At 41.2% G+C, this 14,316-nt stretch overlaps 1 protein-coding gene across 2 annotated transcripts in view; it reads right to left on the bottom strand.

Moving 5' to 3' along the window:
* The window catches only part of bmpr1ba (bone morphogenetic protein receptor, type IBa), an 18,732-nt gene extending 12,561 nt beyond the window's left edge, over positions 1 to 6,171 (bottom strand). For both annotated transcript variants that reach the window (XM_036597842.1, XM_036597843.1), the window contains exon 1: positions 5,782 to 6,171. The gene's annotated coding sequence lies outside the window, so the exon portion shown is untranslated. The remainder of the gene's footprint in view (positions 1 to 5,781) is intronic.
* Between the last annotated feature and the right edge of the window lie 8,145 nt (positions 6,172 to 14,316).

Below are 14,316 nucleotides of genomic sequence, written 5' to 3'. Positions count from 1 at the left end.
TGAACACTGTGAGGGGGTGTAGATGAGTAGTAGATGTTGTGAAGGAGCATAATTTATATTTTTAATGATGAATTCCTTTTAAGGCATTAATAAGTATTAATAAACTGTGTTCTGACTGGACAGTGTTTCTGAGTGACCGGACCCTGAGCTGGGGGGTGTAAGTGCTGTAGAAGTGCAGATGTTTAGGTGTGTAGTAGATGTTTAGTCGTGAAGGAGCAGGTAGACGCTTTCACAGCTGACAGTGAAGCCAAAAGGGTTTCAGTCCAAATGCTGAGGTGTGACTTGGTAACAGCCCCTCAGCTGTGGACCACCTGCTTCACCCACAGACCCTCAGAGACACTGAGGGGCACCTGCAATAACACCAGTTTTATCGCCCCCCCCCCCACCCAGACTGAGCAGCAGAGACCTTTCTGAGGGGTTAAAGGTCAGAGGACCCTCAGAGCTCCACCTGCTGGAGTTCATCACCAATTACATCTGCACAGGATGTAATGAGGAGTAATAACACTGTGAGTGATAAAAAAAACAATATTACTGTATTATTATTATTATTATTATTATTATTATGGAGTGTTATCATGCTTACATACAGGTGGGACAGTCTGTGAGGTAATATGGGCCCTGAGTACTATTACTACTACTACTACTACTACTACTAATAATAATAATAATAATAATAATAAAGCCATTATTTTGCTCTATTTGATTAACAAAATTGTTAACCTTTAGGAAGCACCAGCTAAGGTTTTAGGCACCTGAGAACATCATAATTAAAAATATATTTAACTGGACATTCAGTGTTTATTTGTCCAGAAAGACAGTTATGTATTTAGGTGTGTCCTCTACTGAGAACACAGTTAAATATGGCATTTTCTACTAATTTTTACAATTTCTATTTATAAAAAGAGTATAAAAGAGTATAAAACGTGCCATAACTTTTGACACAGGCCATTTTGATTACTATTTAATTATTACGATTAATTACAATTTATTACTGCCTATTTCTACTGTAACTAAGTCGACTTATTCATGTCTTACCTTGTCTTCCATGAACGGAGGACTAGCAAAGTAAGAATTCTGTTGTTTAGCCCTACCGTCGGATTTACTGAGCCTATTAATAACTCAATAAAACTCTGGAATCTCCGTCTCAGTAATACAGTAAGTAAACAGTGAGTGTGTACTGAAGTGTGCAGTAGTGAGTCTCTGTAGAGGATGTGTAACTTATTTACACTCAGATCATCAACAACACACAGAATCTTAACCAGGGGTGCACAAACTTTTGCCCAGGACTGTATATCTATGTCATAGGGACGTACAGTATGAACACTGTTTATGTAAACATTCTGATCTGGTTAAAATGCCTGTTTTTGCTGTTCAGATCTGAATTTTTAAATCAGTCGTAATTGATAATAATAAATATGACATTATAATAATTAATATTCGATATTGTTCTGAATGAATGAAGGTCACTGTATCGCTGATCAAACAGTAGATCAATGGATTATTAAAATAATCGCTATCCCACACCCCCCACACCCCCCCAACCACACACACACACACACACTAACCTGCACATAATACTCTCTGTATTCTCACTCTTCTCATTAGCATCTCATTAGCATGAGCTCACTATCACCGCACTGTGAGGGTCTGAGAGAGCGCTGGTGTAATGTGAGAGAGTCGGACGACCCTGAGAGTGACCTCTGACCTCTGAGCGGGTCTGCAGCAGTAGCACGGTGAACGTATGTGATGCTATATCTGTGTAGGGTAACTGAACACAGAGAGCTTCCGCTCTCACGTTACTGCAGGATAAACATTACGCTGTACACATACAGGGTCATTACATCACAGCCTGAACAGCCAATCAGCAGCCAGAACACTCACTGCAGTACAGTACAGAGAAAAACAATCAGTTTTACTGCTACAGCTTTAACTTACAGTGCAGCTCACGGCTCAGTAACACCACTGTTACACTCAGTCTAGTGAGACAATGATGCTCTGGTCTTCACTGTGTGAGCTACACTATATACAGTGTGAGCTACACCATATACAGTGTGAGCTACACTATACACTGTGTGAGCTACACTATATACAGTGTGAGCTACACTATATTCAGTGTGAGCTACACTATATACAGTTTGCTGTATGACAGTAAAATCTATTCAAACTATTCAAAAACTATATAAGTATATCTGTTCTTATATGTAAGTTGCCTTACTATAAGTGCCTGTGTGTTTCATGAGGCAGACTAGATTCCAGAGTGCTAAGTGGAATAAGTTAGCGATAATGCTAAGGCGGCTAATCTGTTTTTCATGTGAGCTAAACTACATTCAGTATGCTGTACGATGGTAAAATACATTAAAACTACTAAAAACTATTAATAATATCTGTAATTGTTTGCTATGTTGCCTAATTAATTATGTTTAATGCCAGATTCCAAGACGAGCAGAGTGGAATGAGTTAGCACTAATGCTACATGGCTAATCTGTTTTTCAGGTGAGCTACACTACATTCGGTACGCTGTACGATGGTAAAATACATTAAAGCTATTCAAACACTATTTAGAACAGCTGTAACTGTTTGCCATGTTGCCTGATTACGAGTTTGTGTATATTTAATGCCAGATTCTGAGACGAGCAGCGTGCTCAGTGGAATTAGCACTAATGCTAAGGTGGCTAGTCTGTTTTCACTCATATCGCTGCCTCTCACTGCGCTGTCATGTTAGCTTTCGTACCATCCAACTCTTCTCACGTATCTTCAACAATTAAACAGTAGAGCTATCCTGAATCTCCAGCAGCAGTCAGGCTAAGTCAGTAGCTCATATAGCTTAGCTGCTATCGTTTTACTCAGAGTTAATGCTGTGGAAGAGTCCTGATAGCCTAAAGCTAGCTCACTTACTGGATGCTGTCGTTAAAAAATAAATGTCATTTTAAAGCTTTATTGGGTTAGAATTCTGTATTTTCTTTGACTAAATGTAAATTAAGCAACAATTGTTGTCTGTAATCTGTATTTTTCGGCATTTTTCAGCTTTTTCATCATCAGTCCAGAAAACAAAACAGCAGTCAAGAGGCTGTTTTATCACTGCTAGTTAATGTAGCACTTAAAATAAGTCCGTTTACTGAGGAATGAGCTTCACGTTTTAAACTTACAGACTAATATATTCACTCATAGTGTCTGTGTGCTGTCTGTATGTGTCTGTATGTGTCTGTTTGTGTCTGTGTGCTGTCTGTATGTGTCTGTTTGTGTCTGTGTGCTGTCTGTATGTGTCTGTATGTGTCTGTTTGTGTCTGTTTGTGTCTGTGTGCTGTCTGTATGTGTCTGTGTGCTGTCTGTATGTGTCTGTTTGTGTCTGTGTGCTGTCTGTATGTGTCTGTGTGCTGTCTGTATGTGTCTGTGTGCTGTCTGTATGTGTCTGTTTGTGTCTGTGTGCTGTCTGTATGTGTCTGTGTGCTGTCTGTATGTGTCTGTGTGCTGCCTGTTTGTGTCTGTGTGCTGTCTGTATGTGTCTGTGTGCTGTCTGTATGTGTCTGTTTGTGTCTGTGTGCTGTCTGTATGTGTCTGTGTGCTGTCTGTTTGTGTCTGTGTGCTGTCTGTATGTGTCTGTGTGCTGTCTGTATGTGTCTGTTTGTTGTCTGTATGTGTCTGTTTGTTGTCTGTATGTGTCTGTTTGTTGTCTGTATGTGTCTGTATGTGTCTGTGTGTTGTCTGTATGTGTCTGTGTGTTGTCTGTATGTGTCTGTTTGTTGTCTGTATGTGTCTGTTTGTGTCTGTTTGTGTCTGTGTGCTGTCTGTATGTGTCTGTGTGCTGTCTGTATGTGTCTGTTTGTGTCTGTGTGCTGTCTGTATGTGTCTGTGTGCTGTCTGTATGTGTCTGTGTGCTGTCTGTATGTGTCTGTTTGTGTCTGTGTGCTGTCTGTATGTGTCTGTGTGCTGTCTGTATGTGTCTGTGTGCTGCCTGTTTGTGTCTGTGTGCTGTCTGTATGTGTCTGTGTGCTGTCTGTATGTGTCTGTTTGTGTCTGTGTGCTGTCTGTATGTGTCTGTGTGCTGTCTGTATGTGTCTGTTTGTTGTCTGTATGTGTCTGTGTGTTGTCTGTATGTGTCTGTTTGTTGTCTGTATGTGTCTGTTTGTTGTCTGTATGTGTCTGTGTGTTGTCTGTATGTGTCTGTTTGTTGTCTGTATGTGTCTGTGTGTTGTCTGTATGTGTCTGTGTGCTGTCTGTATGTGTCTGTGTGCTGTCTGTATGTGTCTGTGTGTTGTCTGTATGTGTCTGTTTGTTGTCTGTATGTGTCTGTTTGTTGTCTGTATGTGTCTGTGTGCTGTCTGTATGTGTCTGTGTGCTGTCTGTATGTGTCTGTGTGCTGTCTGTATGTGTCTGTATGTGTCTGTGTGTTGTCTGTATGTGTCTGTGTGTTGTCTGTATGTGTCTGTGTGTTGTCTGTATGTGTCTGTTTGTTGTCTGTATGTGTCTGTGTGTTGTCTGTATGTGTCTGTTTGTTGTCTGTATGTGTCTGTTTGTTGTCTGTATGTGTCTGTGTGTTGTCTGTATGTGTCTGTTTGTTGTCTGTATGTGTCTGTTTGCTGTCTGTATGTGTCTGTGTGCTGTCTGTTTGTGTCTGTGTGCTGTCTGTATGTGTCTGTGTTGTCTGTATGTGTCTGTGTGTTGTCTGTATGTGTCTGTTTGTTGTCTGTATATGTCTGTGTGTTGTCTGTATGTGTCTGTGTGTTGTCTGTATGTGTCTGTATGTGTCTGTGTGTTGTCTGTATGTGTCTGTATGTGTCTGTGTGCTGTCTGTATGTGTCTGTGTGCTGTCTGTATGTGTCTGTGCTGTCTGTATGTGTCTGTATGTGTCTGTGTTGTCTGTATGTGTCTGTATGTGTCTGTGTGCTGTCTGTATGTGTCTGTGTGCTGTCTGTATGTGTCTGTGTGTTGTCTGTATGTGTCTGTGTGCTGTCTGTATGTGTCTGTGTGCTGTCTGTATGTGTCTGTATGTGTCTGTGTGCTGTCTGTATGTGTCTGTGTGCTGTCTGTATGTGTCTGTATGTGTCTGTGTGTTGTCTGTATGTGTCTGTGTGCTGTCTGTATGTGTCTGTGTGCTGTCTGTATGTGTCTGTATGTGTCTGTGTGCTGTCTGTATGTGTCTGTGTGCTGTCTGTATGTATCTATCATTAGCGTACACTGTGTGCTAGCTCGCAGCTACAGTGTGATGTAGCCGCTACATTGATTCTGTTAAAAGAACTGTTTTTAATCCCACAGCACTGTTAGCTGAAGTCTTTATGACTGTTTGTGTTCTATTACAGCTTTATTACTTTATGACTCTCTTTATGAGGCTCTTTACAGCTCACAGCTACTGCTAACCACAGCTGACCTGCCTCGTCAGGCTGTAAAGTCATCTCAGACAGACACTCTGGTGTCTGTGCACCTTTACGTTGTTACTTGTTAGCAACATTAGCATCGTAGCTCCAGTGCTAAAACATCAGAGTAGCTGCTGCTGTTCCCAGAACAGTGGACTGACCACCCCAGAGTCCAGACCTCAACACCACTGAATGGGTTTGATTACTTCAGAAAATGATCAACCAGCTTCTAAGACTGAACTTTGGAGGTGTGTCTGCAGATTCTTTGAGGAACTGAAAGTCGAGGCTTCTGGGTAATTTTCTATTAAATATGTGTTTTCAGTTTTTTCTGACACTGAAAAATGAATAAGTTCTGCTTCATGGCTGGAAATGAAATAAACGATCTTCACCGCTACTGATTAGATATCGGGTTGTGAAAAGTGTTGATCACCTGATCTCCTCAGTCCATCCTGTTACGCTCCAGTCGCCGGTTCTCTCAGGGTTTATCAGACTTCAGGACTCGTATCAGATCCACACAGCACTGCTGAGACCAAACGCTCCTCAAAATACAGAAACACTCTGATCAAAACACAAAACCAACAGACGGACGACAGAACGTTGCTCTCTGAGGCTTCTACAGATCTTCACTCCACAGCCTGAAGCCTTCTGTCTCTCGCCTCCCCATAACTCATCCACTGCTGCTGGGCTTTCAATGGCTCAATTTCCTCTAGATATCAATCTCACCTGTCCTGTACGATACCATCAGCCCTGCAGGCTGGAATGTGAGTTATTAGTGCTGTCAGTTCAGCTAAAGCCCTGCAGATACAGTCATCTAAAGTGGAGATCAGTATCTGACCATCAGAGCTCTTCAGTCCGGGCCATCAAAGTCAAAACACACTTAAAAATAGACAAACACTTCTACAATGATGCTAATTACTGTCCGATTTCTAATAGTATGCTATCGCTAGGCTAACGCTGGTGCACACGTACAGTTTTTGGCCACTCGAGATTAAACACAGACATAAAAAATTCCCTATCGCTGCCGTCGGAACAGCATCTCCAAAATGGTAACTTTACAGGAGAAGGAAGAAACATACTTTACTTTTAATGCAAGTCAATGGAACCAGAATTTTTCAGTCGTTTTTGGGCCGTTGGTTTGGTCACTTATCATGAAATTTGCACACATAGAAGGGCAACAGCTATTTTCAAACAATGTCAAAAACTGAGAAATGACAAAAATGGAGATACAAGGCTTTGTTTTCACAGCAGTGATATGATTTATTTCAACAGACATTAACATTAATGTCACTGTTGGAACAAAACAGTCTCCAAAACGGTAATTTTACAAAAGAAGTAAAAAATGTTATTAATGTTTATGAAACTTTTTTTTTTTTTACAAGTAATTTTGGTGCGTTCATCATTAAATTTTACATGCAAAGGGTAACAAAAGTTTTCACATTTTTAAAAAAGTAAAAAACAACAAAAACATAAATATGAGCTTGTTTACTCTTTCAGTAAACAGTCCTGCATAGAGCTGCCGCTGTTTTCCATTCCTAACAGTTAACCGGAACACTGCTTAGACTACAGCTCATATTCACAGTCAGTGTCGTATCTAGAACCTCCAGAAGAACTAGATTGGCATTTTTTCTCACCACCCCATTATAAACCAGAGCATGAATGGTTGGTTCCTCGGTCACTTCCTAATTATGCTGGTAGTTAATCTAACGTATAAGGCCTTCAGTCCAGCTTCTGAAGTCCTGACCAGTGACAGCCAGGAGGCGTCCAGGAGAGCATGACTGTCTGTTTTCCTCTCATCACTCAGGCTGTTTTACAATTTTAAGTTAATTAAACAATTGAAGTTCAGATGCTGTTTTAAAGGTAAAGTCCCTCAGTAGCTTGGTTCTATTCCACCACTGAAAGTGCTACACTCTTTAAAAAGATGGTTCTTCAAGGGTTCTTTAGTAAAGTGGTTCTATACAAAGCCATGAACACTCAAAAAACCCTTTGCATGCTTAAATACAATGTTGTATCTAGTTCTACAGAACCTTTTTTGAGAAGGGTTCCATATAGCACCAAAACGAGTCCAGCTGTTGTGATTATGTCAAGCGTATATCAATAGAAGAACCCTTTTTGGTGCTGTATAGAACCAGACACAACACAACACAACACAACACAACACCATGCAGAGAAACTTTAAGGATGCAAAAGGTTCTTTGGGTGTTCCTGGTTCTATATAAACCTGGGCTCTGAGTGCGGTAGCTCGGTGTGCAGTGAGTGCTGTGAGGCTCTGATCAGCTCGTATCTCAGCAGACTGTGAGCTGGAGTCGTTACTCTGGGTGTTTCTGAACAGCGTAATCAGATTAACGTCTAATCACCTCAACATCAATCATCTGAGTGTGAGATAAGCTGATTAGAGAAGTGTGCTGTTATCACAGGGCGAGGCAGCAGTGTGAGTCACACACACACACACACACACACACACACTCACTAACACACACACACACACACACACACACACCCTACAGTTCATTTCAGATATAATTATATCACACTGAGCAGACACAGCATTATTAACTCAACTAACCTGTGTATTACATTAATAATCAGCCTTTTCCTGCAGTTTGTAGTTATAAAGCTATAATCACCTGGTCAGACACACACACACACACACACACACACACACACACACACACTCACACACACACTCACTAACACACACACACACACACACACACACACCCTACAGTTCATTTCAGATATAATTATATCACACTGAGCAGACACAGCATTATTAACTCAACTAACCTGTGTATTACATTAATAATCAGCCTTTTCCTGCAGTTTGTAGTTATAAAGCTATAATCACCTGGTCAGACACACACACACACACACACACACACACACACACACACACACACACACACACACACTAACACACACACACACTCACACACACACACACTCACACACACTAACACACACACACACTAACACACACACTAACACACACACACACACACACACACACACACACACACACTAACACACACACACACACACACTAACACACACACACACTCACACACACACACACTCACACACACACACTCACACACACTAACACACACACACACACACACACACACTAACACACACACACACACACACACACACACACTAACACACACACACACACACACACACACTAACACACACACACACACACACACACACACACACACACACTAACACACACACACACACACACACACACACACACACACACACTAACACACACACACACACACACACACACACACACTAACACACACACACACACACACACACACACACACACACACACTAACACACACACACACACTAACACACACACACACACACACACACACACACACACACACACTAACACACACACACACACACACAAACACACACACACACACACACACACACACACACACACACTAACACACACACACACACACACACACTAACACACACACACACACACACACACACACACACTAACACACACACACACACACACACACACTAACACACACTAACACACACACACACACACACACACACACTAACACACACTAACACACACTCACACACACTAACACACACACACTCACACACACACACACAGATAGAGAGAGAGAGGGAGAGGATGTGAGTGTGTGTGAGGGCTCCTTGAATTTCAACTGCCTTTCTCTTCCAACCATGACAGTGTTCCTATTCACCAAACTAAGTACACTTAAAGTACACTAAAACTACAGTAGAGCGACACTATAGCAACAAGAGCCACACTAGAGCAACATTGGAGCTACACTAGAGCAGCACTATAGATACACTAAAGCAACATTAGAGCTGCACTACAGCTACACTAAAGCTACACTAGAGCAACACTATAGCTACACTAGAGCAGCACTATAGATACACTAGAGCAGCACTATAGATACACTAGAGCAACACTACAGCAACAAGAGCTACACTGGAACTACACTAGAGCTACACTAGAGCAACACTAGAACTGCACTACAGCTACACTAGAGCAACACTAGACCTATACTAGAGCAACACTAGAGCTACATTATAACTACATGAGAGCAACACTAAAGCTACACTAGAGCAACACTATAGCTACACTAGAGCAGCACTATAGATACACTAGAGCAACACTACAGCAACAAGAGCTACACTGGAACTACACTAGAGCAACACTAGAACTGCACTACAGCTACACTAGAGCAACACTAGACCTACATTAGAACTACACTAGACGTACACTAGAGCAACACTAAAGCTACATTAGAGCAACACTAGAACTACACTAGCGCTATATTAAAGCTTGAGTAACACTATAGCAACACTAGAGCAACACTAAAGCTACACCAAAGCAAAATTAGAGCTACACTAGAGCAGCACAAGCTACACCAAAGTACACTAGAGCTAACAATACAGCTCAAACTGGAGCTACAGTGTAGCATTAGGTACAGAGGGAGACTCGTCATGCCAACACGAGAGTCTGTTGAAGTAACATTCAGACCAGAGAAATGTTCTTTGTTGTTTCTAATAAACAATAAAGGTCAGAAATACTTTCAGCTGCTCTTATCTCTTAGAAAGTTGATCAGATCTGAACAGGAACTGCTCTGTATGGTAAAATCCTGTGCAGTCAAACTAGAATCTGATGTGTTGATTCGGTTAAAGTTTAACCTGCAAACGTGCGGAAATCGTTTAGATGAACTTCATCTCTGTGCAGTTGTTATTGCTGCTAGTGTTGAGTGTATAAACACAACAGTTGCAGTAAATGTTTAATGCAGATTTTGTAAATGAACATTGTATTGTAATTGATCAGAAAACATTTGACCATGTTGAATCTGTGAAACTGAGGTTTAACTACTTTAATACAGGCCAAACTCCACCAGCTTCTACCTGACTGCTGAGTCGTTCACACACCTGACACTCACCTGCTGTTTATCAGGTGTGATGCAGTCAATGATGTGTTGTTTCCTGTGGCACAGAGAGCCTCGGGGGACAGCAGCGACGACACAGACCCTGCAGTCTGATCAGATAGCGTTCCCCTCAGAGAGCCGGGCCGGGACGCAGCCAACACCTGCAGCAGCAGACACTGCACTGGAGCTTTTTGTCTGGGTGTGAACAGGGGCTTCGCTTCAAAGGGCAAAATTAACATCACACACAGGAATGGAGTTTAGACATCTCAAGCGTGAAACTGATGTTAGCGAGAGACCTGATTTTGAGTTATATGAGTGGAGAAAGTAAACATGTAAATAATAAACACTTCCTTCAGTCCAGCGCGGCGTGATCGCTCCACAGCCGGGGACTTTCCAGTCCACATTGGATACTTATTGTCACACTTTTGACACCAGCACACATAAACACATACTAACAATAACACAAACTGCTAAATGCCCACAATACACATACACACGTTAACCCCAACAGAATACAGTAACTGCACAAAAACTATCACTATTACCCCTTCACCAGTACCTCCTCTCTATAACCCCATCACTAACTCCCACTCACTACTACTCCATTATCTCTTCACGAACACCTGATCATTATAACCTCATCACTACCACACCATCACAGTTACCTACTCACTATTACCCCATCTCTAATTCCTATTCACTATTACTCAATTATCTCTTCACGAACACCTGATCATTATAACCTCATCACTAATTCCCACTCACTACTACTCCATTATCTCTTCACGAATACCTGATCATTATTACCTCATCACTACCACACCATCACAGTTACCTACTCACTATTACCCCATCATTAATTCCTACTCACTATTACTCAATTATCTCTTCACGAATACCTGATCACTATTACTTCATCACTAATTCCAGCTCAGTATTACTCCATTATCTCTTCACGAACACCTGATCATTATAACCTCATCACTACCACACCATCACAGTTACCTACTCACTATTACCCCATCATTAATTCCTACTCACTATTACTCCATTATCTCCTCACGAATCCCTGATCACTATTACCTCATCATTACTACACCATCACCATTACCCCATCCTTACTAACCCCTCACTAAAACCTCACTATTACCCCACCACTGTTACCATCCTGCAAATACTCCATCACTATTACCATCCTATTTACACTCCATTACTATTACCTTACCCCTCACTAAAGTCCCATCACTAAACTAAATCTTTACAATTACCCCTCACTAATACCCCTTTACATTTATCCCATCACTGTTACTGCATAACTCACACTCAATCACTATTATTCACTCAGTAATACTTCTCCACTATAACCCCATCACTATTACCAAATCACTTATATTCTCTTTCTATTACTCCACAACTAAAACCCTGTTATGCCTATTGCACCATCACAAACACCACGTCACAATTATCTTCTCATGATTACACCACACTATTACACCATCACATATACCATGTCACTATTATCTTCTCACTATTACCCTCACACTACTACACCATCACAAACACCATGTTACTATTATTTTCTCACGATTACCCCTACACTATTACACTATCATAAATACCCTGTCACTATTATCTTCTCATGATTACCCCCTCACTATTACACCATCACTATTACACCATCACAAACAACATGTCACTATTTTCTTCTCATGATTACCCCCACAATATTACACCATCACAAACAACATGTCACTATTATCTTCTCATGATTACCCCCACAATATTACACCATCACAATCACCATGTCACTATTACCTTCTCACAATTACCCCACACTATTACACCATCACTTTTAATTCATCACTAATATTTATTCACTAAAACTCCCTCACCAACATCCATAACTATTATCCCATCAGTATTACTTCCTCACAATACCCCTTCACTGTTGCCCCATACTATTGCCCCATCACTACTACCTGATCACTTTTAATTCATTAATAATACCCCATCACTGTTACCTCATAATTAATTAGTTTACTGTAACACCATAATTAATAGCTCATCACTGTTACCACCTCACTAATATCACTATTATCTGATAATAATTACCCCATTAGAGATTAACTTACGTCTAATAACCGATTATTCCATCACCATTTCCTCATATACTCTAATACTCCATCATTAATATAGGTAAGTACCCCGTCCCCACTCTCTTGCCCCATCTTACCCCTCTTTAATTGCCCCTTTGTCGTCCACTCTCCTCAGTGTTGAAGTAAGTCTGCTTGTTTCCGTGCAGCAGCATCACCAACACACCTCTGTCGTCAACACCTTTATATTCAGCCCCACAATCTGACAAACCCCACCCACTGAGCCAGGATTGGCCTGCAGGATCCCACTCCCTGCGCTGGGATTGGCTAATGGTTTACATCCACAAGCAGTCCATCAATGGGTGGGACACCATGAGCCAATCCTTGTTTAAATATATTAGGAAGAGTAATGCTGTTGCTCTGCAGCGCCCTCCGCTGGCAGACTAACAGCAATAAGGCTGCAGATAGAAGCTTTTATTTCACTAAGCTGTGAGCAGCACATAATTACTATGACTTTACTTTAACACTGAGAGATGATGTAGAAACTGCTGCTGGTTTATATTTCAGTGGGTGAATAAGAGGAGAATTCCACAGCGGCTCAAGCCCCCCAGCGCACACCTGCACAGGTAGAGCCATCTGGCCTGCACGGCCGGCCTGGACGGTGCCGAGGGAAAGGGGAGAGGAGAAAGAGGGAGAGAAAGAGAGGATGGAGTGCAGAGCAGAGAGATAAAGCGCTCTTTGTGAGCGGCGTGAATGTGTGGCTCAGTCCAGCGGCACAGGTCGCGACCTCTACAGGGCGAGAGAGTTACTGCCGTTACAGTCCAGAGAGAGAGAGAGAGACAGAGAGAGAGAAAGACACTCACCCGAGAGAAAGAGAAGACACACAGTGAGAGAACTGGAAGGAAAGAGAATGTTTTCCATCTTTTCAGACTCGTGACGCACCGAGAACTCTCTCGTTCTCTTTATAGAGTTTATTAACAGTCTTATTAAACAGTTATAATCCACACAAACTGCCATCCAGCTTTATTACACTACATTCTACACATACACACAAACTCAGACACATTTAAGAAACGAAGAACACTATCAGATATAAAAAGGTTATTACATATTTCTTAGCTCTAGTTTGGCTATCTGCACTAGATATACTGTACTATAAATACTTTAAAAAGATGGTTCTTTAGTAAAGGGAATGGTTCTATTTAGAACCATGAGTTCTATATAGAACCATACACAACACATTCTCCATCAATCTGAAGAACCATTTCACCATGCAAAGGACCATTTACGGACTCTAAATGTAGGTATTGTGATATAAACTGAGTCTGTTCTACGGTTTCTCATTAGGCTGAATGAATAACTGACTCTAAATGTAGGTATTGTGATATAAACTGAGTCTGTTCTTCAGTTTCTCATTAGGCTGAATGAATAACCGACTAAATGTAGGTATTGTGATATAAACTGAGTCTGTTCTACTGTTTCTCATTAGGCTGAATGAATGAATAACTGACTCTAAATGTAGGTATTGTGATATAAACTGAGTCTGTTCTACAGTTTCTCATTAGGCTGAATGAATAACTGACTCTAAATGTAGGTATTGTGATATAAACTGAGTCTGTTCTACAGTTTCTCATTAGGCTGAATGAATAACTGACTCTAAATGTAGGTATTGTGATATAAACTGAGTCAGTTCTACAGTTTCTCATTAGGCTGAATGAATAACTGACTCTAAATGTAGGTATTGTGATATAAACTGAGTCTGTTCTACAGTTTCTCATTAGGCTGAGTGAGATGTTTATGAGGCTCATCAAACAGCATCTATGAAAGACTCCATTAGTGGGCGGAGCCTGGAGTGTGAGATTAGCTGTATACAGGCTGAAATGTGGTGTAGAGGTATGTGATAGAGAGTAA

Source organism: Colossoma macropomum, unplaced genomic scaffold (assembly GCF_904425465.1).
Source record: "Colossoma macropomum unplaced genomic scaffold, Colossoma_macropomum, whole genome shotgun sequence".
NCBI classification, from domain to species: Eukaryota; Metazoa; Chordata; class Actinopteri; order Characiformes; family Serrasalmidae; genus Colossoma; species Colossoma macropomum.
Note: the sequence above shows the minus strand (reverse complement) of the source record. Positions and strands in the feature narration are given on the sequence as shown.